We start from the raw sequence: 16,352 nt of genomic DNA, 5'->3' as shown, positions 1-16,352 counted from the left end.
AGTACCTTAGCAATAGGAAGCAGAGAGTTATAGTGAGGGGTGAGACCTCAGAATGGCGTGAAGTCACCAGTGGAGTCCCACAAGGCTCTGTGCTTGGATCTATCCTGTTTCTGATATACGTTAGTGATCTCCCAGAGGGTATAGACTCATTCCTCTCAATGTTTGCTGACGACGCCAAAATTATGAGAAGGATTAAGACAGAGGAGGACAGCGTGAGGCTTCAAGAAGACCTGGACAAGCTGCAGGAATGGTCGAACAAATGGATGTTAGAGTTTAACCCAAGCAAATGTAATGTAATGAAGATAGGGATAGGAAGCAGGAGACCAGATACAAGGTATCACTTGGGAGATGAAATACTTCAAGAGTCAGAGAGAGAGAAAGACCTGGGGGTTGATATCACGCCAGACCTGTCCCCTGAAGCTCATATCAAGAGGATAACATCAGCAGCATATGCCAGGTTGGCTAACATAAGAACGGCCTTTAGAAACTTGTGTAAGGAATCTTTCAGAACATTATATACCACATATGTCAGACCAATCCTGGAGTATGCGGCTCCAGCATGGAGTCCATATCTAGTCAAGCATAAGACTAAACTGGAAAAGGTTCAAAGGTTTGCCACCAGACTAGTACCCGAGCTGAGAGGTATGAGCTACGAGGAGAGACTACGGGAATTGAACCTCACTTCGTTGGAAGACAGAAGAGTTAGGGGGGACATGATCACCACATTCAAGATTCTCAAGGGAATCGACAGGGTTGATAAAGACAGGCTCTTTAACACAAGGGGCACACGCACTAGGGGACACAGGTGGAAACTGAGTGCCCAAATGAGCCACAGAGATATTAGAAAGAACTTTTTTAGTGTCAGAGTGGTTGACAAATGGAATGCATTAGGAAGCAATGTGGTGGAGGCTGACTCCATTCACAGTTTCAAGTGTAGATATGATAGAGCCCAATAGGCTCAGGAACCTGTACACCTGTTGATTGACGGTTGAGAGGCGGGACCAAAAAGCCAGAGCTCAACCCCCGCAAGCACAACTAGGTGAGTACAACTAGGTGAGTACCTGCAACAGATCTTGAAACAACAACTGAATTTAATAGCTTCTTTTCATCGATTTGTGCTAACCTTGCCCCTAAAAATCCCAGACTCAGACATATATTACCACATATCTTTCAGGCAGCTATCCAAACTCTCTTCTCCTCTCTCCGGTCAGCCCTCCAGATGTTGTGTCCATCATTCACTCGCTAAAAACCAAAGCTGGGAACATTAGTGAAATACCATCGATGGTATACAGGAGTGCCCCCCATGCCCTTGCACCACCCATAGCATTGCTGTTCAATAAATCCCTAGAGTGTCATACCTTCCCTGATATCCTTAAAAAAGCAAGAGTAACGCCAGTTCATAGAGGTAACACGGCAGACATAAATAATTACAGACCCATATCAAATCTACCTATATTATCAAAAATATTTTAATTTTTTTTTTACAAATAGCTCTACTCTCTTATAAAATTCAATATACTAAGTCCTTGTCAGTTTGGCTTCCGCTCCCAAAAGAGTACCAATGATGGTATTTTTAGTCTGCTTGACTTAATCTTCTCATCCCTCGACAAAAGTGAGTTTCCAATTGAACTCTTCATTGACCTGAGAAAGGCTTTTGATACTGTTAACCATAACTACCTCTTACTTAAACTCCACCAATATGGAATCCGTGGCCTTGCCCTGAACTATATCCGATCCTATCTTGGTAACAGACACTAATATGTAGCCATCAATGATATATCTTTTCCCACTCTACCAATAACTGTATTGCTGCCACAGGGCAGCATCCTAGGACCCTCCTGATTCTTGTATACATCAATGATCTCCCTAATGTCTCTAACATACTTAAACCTATATTGTTTGCTGATGATACTACTCATCTACTTTGACCCCAACCCACTCATGTTAAATAAGGTTGTAAACAATTAATTAAAAAAAGTCTACTTGTGGATGTCAACCAACAAACTCACACTAAACATAGAAAAGACCTACTACATCTTATTTGGAAGCAAATCAACAAATGCAATTCAGCTTCAGATAGATAATGTAAACATTAGCAATAAAAATGAGGGAAAGTTCCTTGGCCTGTACTTAGACAAGAGACTCAACTTCAGCACCCATATACAACACATAACTAAAAAGGTTTCTAAAACAATTGGTATACTCTCTAAGATCAGATATTATGTACCCTACTCTGCTCTCCTCTCACTCTATTATGCACTTATCTATCTCTATCTTACTTATGGTAGCTGTGCTTGGGGTTCAACCTCTGCAAACTACCTCAAGCCTGTAGCGAGTAGATTATCCCAATAATCTACTCGCTCCAAATATAGTGTTAATATTCCTGTCAACCTTTGGAGATGAATGAGGTGAGGCGTTGCCCGGGCAACACGGTGAGGTGTTGCCCGAGCAATATAAGCAGCAAGAATAGCAAACACTAACTAGTCTACTTTCAAGTGTGGTCTAGAGCAGACACTTGCGAGATACTGTACCAACGCTCAGTGCGCTCAACTCACAGCAACGTATCACCTGTGTACTTCTGTATATTCGACCAAATATATATATAGTATCTCGCAAGTGTCTGCTCTAGACCACACTTGAAAGTAGACTAGTTAGTGTTTGCTATTCTTGCTGCTTATATTGGTGACCCAGTGAGTGAAAAAGAACACCTAGTCACAAACTAGATCTTCGTCATGGATTTATCTACCAGGTTTCCAGCATACAACGCAGATGAGCCAGAATTTTGGTTCATGCAGATGGAGGCTATTTTCGACCTTCACGAAATTTCGACTGAGAAAGCCCGATATGCCTGTACCCTGTCAACACTTACCTCGGAGGCTATGCACACTGCCTCCGCTGTCATCACCGCGCCATCACCGGACACCAGGACGTACACTGCATTGAAGGCCGCTCTTCTACAGGCAGCAATGAAACGCCGCATTCAACAAAGGGACCAACTCCTCACTGACAAAAGGTTAGTAGACAAAACACCAGCCCAGCTTCTGCGGCATATTCAGTATGTGATGCATACTGCAACTGGTCCAGCCCCCAGCGAGATTGTGAGATCACTGTGGATACAACTCTGTCCAAAACACATTCAACCGGCCCTATTCAGTATGGCTGACGACACCCCATTAGCCCAGCTGGCCACACTGGCAGACCGGCTTCATACGACGTCTGATAACGCTACGCTGTCCCACCTCAGTGATACACAGCAGACTACAGACACCCAACAACTCGACGTCCTCCAGAACCGGCGTTTTTTCCACCCAGGGAAAACGTACCATGCGAATCCAGTATCAGTCTCTAGGCGACAGCGAGAACGTTGTGGAGAGCTTTGTTCTTATCACCAGAAGTTCGGACACCAAGCCCGCAACTGTAGGGCTCCTTGTTCCTGGTCGGGAAACTACTTCGGCGGGGACTGTTAACGGCCAGTGACCCCGCCATTTCAAACACTACACTGCTCTACATATCTGACGTCATAACCAAACGCCGTTTCCTCGTTGACACAGGTGCAGCAGCTAGTGTGTTGCCTCCCCCACTGGTCAAACCAACCCGTACTCCTGGTTTGGACTTACGAGCCGCCAATGGTCCGTCCGTACATATGGGACCCGCGCCCTGGTTCTCGAGTTCGCCTCTCTGGGTCGCTTTACGTGGACTTTCCTCATAGCGGATGTGGAACAACCCATTCTTGGATGGGATTTCCTGCAACACCATCGACTTATGGTGGATCCCGCAGGTGCAGTACTTCGAGCCTCTCCTAGTACCGCACCACAAGTTAACATCGTCACCCCAGTCGCATCTACGGAACTTCAAACACTCCTGGATGAATTCAAAGATGTGACCCAACCCGCCAGCCCTCGACCAGAGGTGCAACATACGATTACGCATCACATTACTACAACGGGAGCACCTACCTTCGCCAGATCACGCCGCCTGGCACCGGAACGACTGGCGGTAGCACGTGCTGAATTCAATAAGCTACAGGAGGCGGGAATAATCCGCCCTTCGAACAGTCCATGGGCTTCACCTCTCCATATGGTCCCGAAAACAGCCCCAGGGGAATGGCGCCCTTGCGGAGACTACAGGGCTCTCAACGTTCGCACTCTGCCGGATCGCTACCCAATACCACACATCCAGGATTTCTCACAGGGACTGAGCAACGCAACCGTTTTTCGAGAATTGACCTTGTGCGGGCATTTCACCAGATCCCTGTGGAACCGGCAGACATTCCGAAAACAGCGATCACAACACCTTTTGGACTGTTTGAATTCGTCCGGATGCCTTTTGGTCTACGGAATGCAGCCCAGACATTCCAACGCTTCATCGACCAAGTAGTTAAGGACCTTCCTTTTTGCTACGCCTACATTGACGATCTGCTGGTGGCCAGTACATCACCAACAGAACATCTGCTACACCTCACGGACGGGAGCACTTAGGCCCTACATTCCTGCCCAGTTTCGCTGGAAAACGTTCTCAGTATTTCACTCCCTAGCACACCCAGGAGTACGTGCTTCCCAGAAACTACTAACGGAGCGTGTTGTATGGCCAGGAATCAATGCCGATGTTCGACGATGGACTCGCTCATGTCTCCAGTGCCAGCGAGCGAAAACACATCGTCACACAAAGAACCCTCTTCAACAGTTCCCGTTACCTTCTGACCGTTTCGAGGTGGTGCATGTAGACATCGTTGGACCATTACCGTCGGCAAGAGGATATTCTTATCTACTCACCTGCATCGATCGATTCTCCAGATGGCCGGAAGCAATCCCATTAATCAACATCTCAGCTGAGTCAGTGGTCCAGGCTTTCCTCTCTGGATGGGTCGCCCGTTTTGGCAGCCCCTCTGTCATCATCACCGACCAAGGACGACAGTTCGAATCATATCTATGGAAGGAACTTATGGAATTCCTCGGCACCACACATAACCGAACCACAGCATACCACCCTGAGTCGAACGGAATGGTAGAACGCTTTCATAGACAACTAAAAGCTGCCCTAAGAGCTCAAGCACGCCCTGATGATTGGATCGACAACCTTCCATTAGTCTTGCTTGGCATCCGTTCGGCCACGAAGGAGGGCAGTGGATTCTCGGCAGCAGACTTAGTATACGGATCTAGCCTGCGGCTTCCGGGCGAATTCTTAACCCCAACGCCACTTATCACACCCCCAGACCCCACTTTTGTCCAGAAATTACGGGCGGCCATGACAAACATTCGGCCTACACCACCACGCCAACCGACAACTCGTGCTACATATGTGCCTCATGAGCTCCACACAACTGAACACGTGTTTGTAAGAGTCGACGCTGTTCGACGCCCTCTACAGTCACCTTACGAAGGACCATTTAAAGTGGTTTCTCGAACACCGAAGTTCTTCACCATTGAACGCCGAGGACAGCGGGTAAACATCTCCATCGATCGCCTTAAACCAGCACACTGTGACGCTGCCCCAGACATCCCTCCAGAGACACATCCGCCGACTACGCAGTTCACTTTTCGACCACAGTTACCAGCAGCACCGCCACCTACGACAACGGACGATCCTGTACGACCTCCCATGTTACAACCCCAGTTACCAGCTGCACCACAACCTGATCCTACGACGACGGACGATCCTGTGCGACCTCCCACCCTACGACCCCAGTTAGATGACATCAGCGAAGAGGAGGAAGTTAACTTTGATGGTTATGTAACGCGAGCAGGGCGTACAATTCACCGACCAGCTAAGTTCCTTGATCAAGTATTTTTCCTTTCATCCCCTGGGAGGGGGAGTTCTGTAGCGAGTAGATTATCCCAATAATCTACTCGCTCCAAATATAGTGTTAATATTCCTGTCAACCTTTGGAGATGAATGAGGTGAGGCGTTGCCCGGGCAACACGGTGAGGTGTTGCCCGAGCAATATAAGCAGCAAGAATAGCAAACACTAACTAGTCTACTTTCAAGTGTGGTCTAGAGCAGACACTTGCGAGATACTGTACCAACGCTCAGTGCGCTCAACTCACAGCAACGTATCACCTGTGTACTTCTGTATATTCGACCAAATATATATATAGTATCTTAGTGTCTGTGTTTATTTGTCACCATACTTTACGTAACAATAGAACCGTTACAAGCCCATCATCATCCAGCAAAAATCTGCTATCAGGACAATAACTAACTCTACTTTCAGACAACACACAGCTCCTCTGTTTAAATCCCTAAACATGCTAAACATAAATTCAGTTCACACATTCTCCTGTGTAAATTACGTTTATAAAACCCTTTTTCTAAGTGCAAACCCTGTTCTGAAACTCTTCCTGGACAGATGTAATAGAACACATGCCCACCACACCAGACATAAATATCTCTTTGATATCCCCAGAGTCAAACTTGATCTATGTAAACACTATGTAAATAAAGGGACCTAGTCTATGGAACTTACTCCCTAATGATTTGAAAAGCTGTCCAACTTTTGCCATATTCAAAAATAAAACCAAAAAGTACCTAATTTCATCTTCATAGTTTTCTACCATGGGCTTTATCTTCACACTGTATCTAGTGCTACTCAATCCCCCAATATTTGTTCCTAAGCCATATTACTTTAACATTGTAATCTTAGATATCATTTGATATCATGGTTGTTGTATTGAGTGCATTTTCTACTGCATTATTCCTTGAAACTTTTCCTCGAAATGATCCTCATATTGTGCTTCAGTGAACCAATGTATAACCCTGAAATGCTATTCTCATGTATCTAGTAATCCTTGTTTCTTTATTGTGTATTATTCTGATCTGCTTTTGTGTCAATATTTCTTCAAATTACCTGTAAACATTTTTGTTGATTTTACTGTAATTATTTTACTTAAAATTATCTGTACCTGTAAAAAAAACTATAAAATACCTGGTAACATTTTTTATCAATTTTACTGTTAATTTATAAAAAAAAAAACTGTTAGTTTAAAGACTTACCCGAAACGCTATGCGTGCTTGGCTTTACAAGAATGTTAATTCAACTTATTTTCTATATTCTGTGTTAACCTCCAGTGTAACTTCTTGTATAAAAATAAATAAAAATAAAATAATAAAAATAACAAAACTATTTATGATGGGTTCAAGCGACGATTGAGTAGTGCGCAAAGCGTCCCTCACCTGTGACGTCACAGCGTCATCCGCCGCCAGGAACATCAACAAAGCGGTCAGTTTGTGGTCCGTGCAGTCAGCAAGAAGACAAACGCTTCATGCAATCATGCAAATATTATCGTAAGTAAACACTTATATTTTATAATATTATTAGATTCTGGTGCTGGCTATAGTGCTGGTGTATTAAGAGGTGAGGGGCAGTGGTGGTGTATTGAGAGGTGAGGGGCAGTGGTGGTGTATTGAGAGGCGAGGGGCAGTGGTGGTGTACTGAGAGGCAACTGTAACAACTGTAAGGAGAGTAACAACTCTTGTATATATCTCAAAAAAACAAAAAAAAACAAAAAACAAAAAAGGCGAGGGGCAGTGGTGGTGTACTGAGAGGTGAGGAGCAGTGGTGGTGTATTGAGAGGTGAGGGGCAGTGGTGGTGTATTGAGAGGTGAGGGGCAGTGGTGGTGTATTGAGAGGTGAGGAGCAGTGGTGGTGTATTGAGAGGTGAGGGGCAGTGGTGGTGTATTGAGAGGCGAGGGGCAGTGGTGGTGTACTGAGAGGCGAGGGGCAGTGGTGGTGTATTGAGAGGCGAGGGGCAGTGGTGGTGTACTGAGAGGTGAGGAGCAGTGTTGGTGTATTGAGAGGTGAGGGGCAGTGGTGGTGTAATGAGAGGCGAGGGGCAGTGGTGGTGTACTGAGAGGCGAGGGGCAGTGGTGGTGTACTGAGAGGTGAGGGGCAGTGGTGGTGTACTGAGAGGCGAGGGGCAGTGGTGGTGTACTGAGAGGCGAGGGGCAGTGGTGGTGTACTGAGAGGCGAGGGACAGTGGTGGTGTATTGAGAGGTGAGGGGCAGTGGTGGAGTATTGAGAGGTGAGGGGCAGTGGTGGTGTATTGAGAGGTGAGGGCCAGTGCTGGTGTATTGAGAGGAGAGGTACTGTGCTGCACATACAGTATATAAAAGCAGCATAATATTTTAATCACAAGCAGGGTTTCCTAATGGCTCCTTGAGATTTATGTGCAAAGTACTTAACCCAGTTATAAGTTCCAAATCATGTATGTTGTATTATTAAACATCTCTTTAGAAAGCTGATTTATGTTATTTCTTAGTGTTCACTACTACTAGGTAATGATAAATATATATCTCACTGATATATTATTAATTATATTCAGTTATTACAGATGATTTTGATGCTGCAAACCAGAGATGCATAGCTGCGGAAAACACGTCTGAAGTGGAAACTTAAAACGAAGCTTCAGATATGAAGCAAAGAATGCCAATAACAAATGTAAGCATTGAAAACCTAGTTCAGTAATGAAAAAAATTCACAAAATTGACATACTGTGCATTATTTCATCTCATTGTCAATCATATTTAATGATTTTTTGTTTATGGAGTAATCTTTGCTATGTTGATAGTGCTCGTTGTGTGTCTGCAGGTGCATTCATTGTGTGTATGATGCCAGGTGTTTAAGTATTATTTCTTACTCGTTCATGCTCTCATTTAGACGTTTGGCCTCGATGAGGTTCAGTCTTGTGACTGGTGTGTGGCACGTTTCTGTTGAAATGTAGTCTTTTCGAGACTACATTTCAAATATTACCTAACATGCATGGCTACTTCCTCTCCTTGTCTAATATATCTATCTGTGTGAAATAGATTAAATCCATTTATTTGATATTCAGCTAATAGTTCTCTATTTTCTACATTCATCCATTTTTTGGTAAGTGCAATAATATGTATTGTTTCATTGCAGATAAGAGATTCCAGATCGTTCCAGATTTCCGAAGTACTGAAACGCACACCATAAAGGCTTGGTGGATCTACGTGCAAGGTAAAATAATTTATTTACTTGTATAGTATATATTTTTAGCTAATTATCAGTATATAAAACCACAGTACTTAATTTTATCAGTGTCAAAGACAATTACATCTTATTCATAAATACCATTATATACCTCACTTGTGGTAACATATACACACATTAAGTGTATTATGTAGCATTATCTGTAATCAACTAATTTTCAGAGCTGCTCTGAAAATAATACTCTTTAAAAAAGTGTTTCTTAACAATAGCATTTCATTACAATATATCCATAATCAACTGTATCAAACCCTATTACAGGTAAAACCAGTAGGCTTTCTACTGTATTTTATCAAACCCCTATTAGAATAATAGATCTTGTAATGATTTTGCAAAAATAGTGCCACATACTATTTTTAAAATATTATTAAAAAAATTACCGATATGGTGCATTTAGATGACAAACCAAATTTTTCACTTTTGACAATTGAGCACCTGCTACATCCAGATTCCAGGGAGGAAAGGAAGGACGATCTTTGGAATCATTACCTAAGTAGACAGGAAAGCTCATTTATCAAAATTCATTAACATTATACATATTTGGATCAAAATAGAAAATATAAACGGAAACTCCGAAACTCGGAAAAATCCAGATGACATCTACAAACAAATCCCCTTTTCCTAGTTCTGCATCTCTCCTTTGGAATAAATTTTGTTGTGCCTTTATCATATATTTCACAAAACTTGACATACATCTCATTCACTTCATGTCCTAACAGCAAGTGTTTGTCAAATTCCTTAAGGAAATATCAGAGTTCTCCATAATGACCTCTCCACAAATCAGGTTTTTCAACTGCTTCAAGCTTATTTTCTAACAGATTATAATGCATTGCATACTTTATTCCCAAAAAGACATGGTCACTTTTACCCAAGGGAGGGAGGTACTGAATGACAAATATCTCTTCCTCTTTCCTTGTAAATATAACATCCAGAATGGAGAGAACATCCCCTTCCCTCATCCTCGTAGCTTGTTTAACATGTAGAAACATGAATGTTTACAGGATGAGGTTTACAAATCTACAAGTCCAAAAATCCTCTGTTCTAGCTTAGCAAAGCTTAGCTTAGCCTACTATATTGAACTTTAACTTTATAACAAAACCAATCAAAAGGGTTTGCAATAATATTAGTTGAAAAATTCTACCAATTTTTGTTTTTCAGTGTAAATAGTAAAAATGCTTATGTTTTTATTGTTAAATTTCAAAGTAATATCAGTTTGAAGATATTTAAGAATAAATATGGCTAGGTCCCTTTAGTGTATAAATGTATATTATCCACCAAAATATTCACACAAACAAAAATTGTTAATTGTAACATAAACTTTTTCTAGTATGTGTCCTGAAGTAAATTTCTATCAAACCTCACTGGAAAATTCATTGGGGTTGTATGTTTATTGTTAGTATGATATACAGTCTACTGATCAATTGAACTTGGTACTATTTATCATCCAAATGCACCAATATGTCTTCATTCTTCCCAGATGAAGGAACTAGGTAACGTTCATCATCTGAATGCACCATCTGCAATGCATCATCTGAATCTTTTCCCACACTCATGACACACGGGAGGTTTATCAGCTGTATGCACAATCCTGTGAGTTTTTATAAGTCACAGACGATTGAATCCCTTGCCACACTCGGGACATTCATGAGGTTTATCATCCGTATGCACAGTCATGTGACTTATTGTACTGGAATGTTTCCCAAATCTTTTCCCTGCATTCAGCACACTTGAAATGTTTAGCACCTGTTTGTAGTGTCCTATGCACATTTTTATTTATATATATATATATATATATATATATATATATATATATATATATATATATATATATATATATATATATACATACATACATACATACATACATACATATACATACATACATACATACATATACATACTGTGATGGTAACGCGTTGGTGTTCGGCTGTTCAAAAGCTAGGGGTATGGCCTCGTCACATAGAAACAAAAAAATAGAAAATCTGGAACTTCGTCTGTGGTAAGGTAATGAGAAGACACACAAAACACAAGTAAATTTAACAATGCGATTTTAATTACGTTAGAAAAGCAAAACATGAATAAAATGGACATACAAATTCGTATAATAAAATCAATCAATCAAAATAATAAGAATAATCCAAAGACAAAATGAAAAGTTACGTTAAGACAAGTGAGTAATAACAAGTGTATAACAACAATCAAATAAGAGGTGCAGGAATATTGGCTTTAAGCTATCACCTCTCTTAGTACACGTAAGCCACAGCTTAGTCTACCAAGGAGACGTGTTAACCTGATGAAAGCACTGGATATTCTGAGAGCGGTAGGTCGCGTGGCCCCAGACATCAGGTAGTGTGGGGGGGTGGAGGGCAGGTGCAGCTGGACACGCAGCCAATCAGCGAGGAGCAGGCGACAGACAGGTAGTTTGGCGGTTCGAGGTGGAGCAGGTGTTCCTGGCTGCATACGTTTTGCGCTCTGGCAAACCTTGGAGTGGTGTAGTTGTTGGATATTTCTTCCATACTAGTTTTATATAGATGTATATATCGACGTATTTTTGGAGGGAAGAGCGGGCTCAATCTCTTGAAGATTATCGTCACAATACATATACATATATAGATATAGATATATATATATATATATATATATATATATATATATATATATATATATATATATATATATATATATATATATATATATATATATATATATATATGCGAACAAGCCAGAATGGTCCCCTGGACAATATGCAACTTGGGGTGTGAGTTTTCAGTTATATATATATATATATATATATATATATATATATATATATATATATATATATATATATATATATATATATATATATATATATATATATGTCGTACCTAGTAGCCAGAACGCACTTGTCAGCCTACTATGCAAGGCCCGATTTGCCTAATAAGCCAAGTTTTCATGAAATAATTGTTTTTCGACTACCTAACCTAACCTAACTTTTTCGGCTACCTAACCTAACCTAACCTAACTTTTTCGGCTACCTAACCTAACCTAACCTATAAAGATAGGTTAGGTTAGGTTAGGTAGGGTCGGTTAGGTTCGGTCAAATATCTACGTTAATTTTAACTCCAATAAAAAAAAATTGACCTCATACGTAATGAAATGGGTAGCTTTATCATTTCATCAGAAAAAAATTAGAGAAAATATATTAATTCAGGAAAACTTGGCTTATTTTCAAATAAGCCAAATTTTCCTGAATTATTATATTTTCTCTAATTTTTTTCTTATGAAATGATAAAGCTACCCATTTCATTATGTATGAGGTCAAATTTTTTTTATTGGAGTTAAAATTAACGTAGATATATGACCGAACCTAACCATCCCTACCTAACCTAACCTAACCTATCTTTATAGGTTAGGTTAGGTTAGATAGCCGAAAAAGTTAGGTGAGGTTAAGTTAGGTAGGTTAGGTAGTCGAAAAACAATTAATTCATGAAAACTTGGCTTATTAGGCAAATTTGGCCTTGCATAGTAGGCTGAGAAGTGCATTCTGGCTACTAGGTACGACATATATATATATATATATATATATATATATATATATATATATATATATATATATATATATATATATATATATATATATATATATATATATATATATATATATATATATATATATATATATATATATGTCGTACCTAGTAGCCAGAACTCACTTCTCAGCCTACTATTCAAGGCCCGATTTGCCTAATAAGCCAAGTTTTCCTGAATTAATATATTTACTATAATTTTTTTCTTATGAAATGATAAAGCAACCCTTTTCTCTATGTATGAGGTCAATTTTTTTTTATTGGAGTTAAAATTAACGTAGATATATGACCGAACCTAACCAACCCTACCTAACCTAACCTAACCTATATTTATAGGTAAGGCTAGGTTAGGTAGCCAAAAAAAGCTAGGTTAGGTTAGGTAGGTTAGGTAGACGAAAAAACATTAATTCATGAAAACTTGGCTTATTAGGCAAATCGGGCCTTGAATAGTAGGCTGAGAAGTGCGTTCTGGCTATTAGGTACGACATATATATATATATATATATATATATATATATGTCGTACCTAGTAGCCAGAACTCACTTCTCAGCCTACTATTCAAGGCCCGATTTGCCTAATAAGCCAAGTTTTCCTGAATTAATATATTTACTATAATTTTTTTCTTATGAAATGATAAAGCAACCCTTTTCTCTATGTATGAGGTCAATTTTTTTTTATTGGAGTTAAAATTAACGTAGATATATGACCGAACCTAACCAACCCTACCTAACCTAACCTAACCTATATTTATAGGTAAGGCTAGGTTAGGTAGCCAAAAAAAGCTAGGTTAGGTTAGGTTAGGTAGGTTAGGTAGACGAAAAAACATTAATTCATGAAAACTTGGCTTATTAGGCAAATCGGGCCTTGAATAGTAGGCTGAGAAGTGCGTTCTGGCTATTAGGTACGACATATATATATATATATATATATATATATATATGTCGTACCTAGTAGCCAGAACTCACTTCTCAGCCTACTATTCAAGGCCCGATTTGCCTAATAAGCCAAGTTTTCCTGAATTAATATATTTACTAAAATTTTTTTCTTATGAAATGATAAAGCAACCCTTTTCTCTATGTATGAGGTCAATTTTTTTTATTGGAGTTAAAATTAACGTAGATATATGACCGAACCTAACCAACCCTACCTAACCTAACCTAACCTATATTTATAGGTAAGGTTAGGTTAGGTAGTCAAAAAAAGCTAGGTTAGGTTAGGTTAGGTAGGTTAGGTAGACGAAAAAACATTAATTCATGAAAACTTGGCTTATTAGGCAAATCGGGCCTTGAATAGTAGGCTGAGAAGTGCGTTCTGGCTATTAGGTACGACATATATATATATATATATATATATATATATATATATATATACATACACACACACACACACACAAACACACAAACACACACACACAAACACACACACACAAACACACACACACACACACACACAAACACACACACACACACACACACACACACACACACACACACACACAAACATACACACACACACACACACACACACAGAGGCATGCATGCTTAAACTAAGTTTAAGAGTTTAATTGGTTCCTGGAGACGCCTCGTATTCCGAAAACTCGCATTCCGAAGCTAATTTCCCCATAAGAAATAAAGGGAATGAATTAATCCGTTCCTGACTACCCCAAAAAACCCACATCAAACTAAATTTTTATACCTAATTCATCTAAATAAACCTACAAAACTATGTTCCAGTTATTACTTACCTTGCTGTCGAGTGCTGTAGGCGTATGGAAGATGGTGAGGAGGGGGGAGGAGGAGAGGAGTTATTGTTTGGAAGGGGAGTCCCCTTCCATTATCACATCAGGCAGTGAGGACCTTTCTGGTGTGCTCTCCCTAGGACGTTTTATCTGAGTGCCACTAGGTCCTGGTTAAGGCTCACTGCTCGATTTCCTCACCACAAATCTGTCCATGGAAGCTTGCTTTTCCCTTCTTCGCAAGCTCTCTCTGTAGTAAGGCATCACATTGTCATTGAAAAGATTAAGACAACGGCCTACTACAGCTTTCTCTGGGTGAGTCTTATCAACAATTGTTTGAATCTCTTCCCACATCTGACACACCTTCTTAATTACTGCAGAAGGGACATTCGCTGCTGCTGCTGCCACCTCCTCCACTGCAGAATCATCCGCTGCTGCATTGGCTTGCTGTTCTTGTTGAAGGGCTAGGAGTTCTTCGGTGGTCAGTTCTTCGTTGTGTTCTTCCACCAACTCCTCCACATCATCACCATCCAATTCCAAGCCCATTTGCTGGCCTAGACTAACAATTTCCTCAACAATAGGCGCATCATTTATAGGCTCAAACCCCTCAAAGTCTAGTTCTCTCACACATTCAGGCCACAATTTTCTCCAGCTATAGATCAGAGTTCCTTGAGTCACTTCTTGCCAGGCTTTGTCAACGAGTTTTAAAGCACTACAAATGTTAAAATGGTGTTTCCAGAACTCTTTGAGGGTGAGGTTTGTGGCTTCAGTCACTTCAAAACATTTCCGGAAAAGTGCCCTTTCATAAAGTTTCTTAAAATTCGCTATGATTTTCTGGTCCATAGGCTGAATTAGAGGAGTGGTGTTAGGAGGAAGGAATTTAACTGTGAGGAATTTATTGTATCTGGGCAACAAATCATCTTCAAGCCTGGAGGATGAGCAGGAGCATTGTCGAGGAGAAGCACGGCTTTGAGTGGCAAATGTTTCTCCTGCAGATATTTTTCTATGGCAGGGCACAGCACTTCATTCACCCACTCCGAAAAAATAAGCCTAGTCACCCATGCTTTTTTATTAGACTTCCACATCACACACAAATGGGTTTTCTGCACTTTATACTGTTTGAAAACCCTTGGATTTTCAGAATGATACACTAGCAAGGGTTTAATTTTCAAATCGCCACTCGCATTTGAACACAGCACAAGCGTAAACCTATCTTTCATAGGCTTGTGTCCAGGCAAGGATTTTTCTCCTTGGTAATGTATGTCCTCTTAGGCATTCTTTTCCAAAACAGTCCTGTTTCGTCACAATTAAACACTTGTTGCGGTAGGTATCCCTCAGCCTCTGCAAACTCTTTAAATTCGTCAATAAATCGTCCAGCGGCTGGTTTGTCTGAGCTGGCTGCCTCCCCATGCCTTGTAACACTATGGATACCACTTCTCTTTCTAAATTTTTCAAACCAGCCCCTGCTTGCCTTAAACTTTCGTATCTGCATCACTCGTTGCAGGGGTATTCTTTAGAAGGTCTTCGTGCAACACCCTGGCTTTCTCACAAATAATGGCCTCCGAAACACTATCACCCCTTAACTCCTTGTCGTGTATCCAAATTAATAACAACTTTTCCACTTCTTCAAGTATTTGTGGTCTTTGTTTCGTTATTGTTCTTACTCCTTTTGCCACTTTAGCACCCATAATCTCATTTTTCTTCTTAAGTATAGTGCATATTGTTGATGTGGCTTTGTTGTACTGCCTACAAAGTTCAACAACACGTGTACCGTTCTCATGCTTCCGAATGATCTCTTGTTTCTCCTCTACTGTCATCGTCACATGAGCTTTCTGGCCTTTATCCTTACCACTGGCTTTCTTGGGACCCATGGTGAGATATATAATAACAAATTGTATAGACAAATCGCCAAAACTCCAACAAAACACTGAAAATCCGCGAGAAGAATTGATGTGGGGGTAGTCACTGAGCGCGAGACAATGGTAAACTGAGGGGCGGCGGGGCAGAGGGGCGACGATTGCCGAACCACCACGCGCTAGGT

At 40.6% G+C, this 16,352-nt stretch overlaps 1 protein-coding gene across 2 annotated transcripts in view; it reads left to right on the top strand.

The window, feature by feature from the left end:
• Positions 1–7,174: 7,174 nt before the first annotated feature.
• Positions 7,175–16,352, top strand: part of LOC138363881 (zinc finger protein 271-like) — a 70,286-nt gene continuing 61,108 nt past the window's right edge. Inside the window, exons 1-3 of one of the 2 annotated variants that reach the window (XM_069323348.1) lie at positions 7,175–7,281; positions 8,328–8,434; positions 8,900–8,977. The gene's annotated coding sequence lies outside the window, so the exon portion shown is untranslated. Of the gene's footprint in view, positions 7,282–8,318; positions 8,435–8,899; positions 8,978–16,352 lie in introns of both variants that reach the window. The other variant, XM_069323349.1, reaches the window with a different exon arrangement.

This window comes from Procambarus clarkii, chromosome 12 (genome assembly GCF_040958095.1).
Source record: "Procambarus clarkii isolate CNS0578487 chromosome 12, FALCON_Pclarkii_2.0, whole genome shotgun sequence".
Taxonomy (NCBI): Eukaryota; Metazoa; Arthropoda; class Malacostraca; order Decapoda; family Cambaridae; genus Procambarus; species Procambarus clarkii.
The sequence above is the reverse complement of the archived record's forward strand: the minus strand, read 5'-3'. Positions and strand labels throughout refer to the sequence as shown.